Consider the following 669-nt stretch of genomic DNA (forward strand, 5'->3'; position numbering starts at 1 on the left):
CAACAATTCGTCTCCTCCGCATCACCCTGGTGCCATTTTGGAGAGTATCCACTGAATGCAAACAGCGTATGCTGTTCTGTGTCAGCTGCGCCACGCGGAAATATTTTCTACGTTGTTTGTGCTTTGGTTTGAATGAAAACAACCTATCCATGTGTTGCGGCTGACACAGAACAACATGCGCTGTTTGCGTTCAGTGGATACTCTCCAAAATGGCACCAGGGTGACGCGGAGGAGACGAATTGTTGAATAAAGTCGTTATTTTTGTTTTCTTTTGTGCACAAACAATTCTCGTAGCGTCGTAATATTACGGTTGAACCACTGATGTCCCATGGATTATTTTACCGATCTCCTTGCTACGTTTCTGGACCTTGATCGTGGTTTTGGATCAAATAAAGTAAAAACTGTAATATTGTGAAATACAACAATTTAAAGTATTCTGTTTTAATGCATTTTAAAATGTAACTTATTAATTTAATTTGTCCTTGCTGAATAAGGATGCAAGTCCTTTTTTAAAGGGTTCGTTCACCCAAAAAATTAATTACTCACCCTCATGTCGTTCTAAACCCGTAAGACCTCCGTTCATCTTCGGAACACAAATTAAGATATTTTTGATGAATTCTGAGAGCTCTCTGACCCTCCCATAGACAGAAATGTAATTACCACGATCAA

At 39.3% G+C, this 669-nt stretch overlaps 1 protein-coding gene across 3 annotated transcripts in view; it reads left to right on the top strand.

The window, feature by feature from the left end:
• LOC107714455 (cyclin N-terminal domain-containing protein 2-like) overlaps window positions 1-669 on the top strand; it is an 8,430-nt gene that overhangs the window by 3,438 nt on the left and 4,323 nt on the right. The gene's annotated exons all lie outside the window — the stretch shown is intronic.

The sequence above is a fragment of the Sinocyclocheilus rhinocerous genome, unplaced genomic scaffold (assembly GCF_001515625.1).
Source record: "Sinocyclocheilus rhinocerous isolate Xijiao unplaced genomic scaffold, SAMN03320098_v1.1 scaffold88, whole genome shotgun sequence".
NCBI lineage: Eukaryota > Metazoa > Chordata > Actinopteri > Cypriniformes > Cyprinidae > Sinocyclocheilus > Sinocyclocheilus rhinocerous.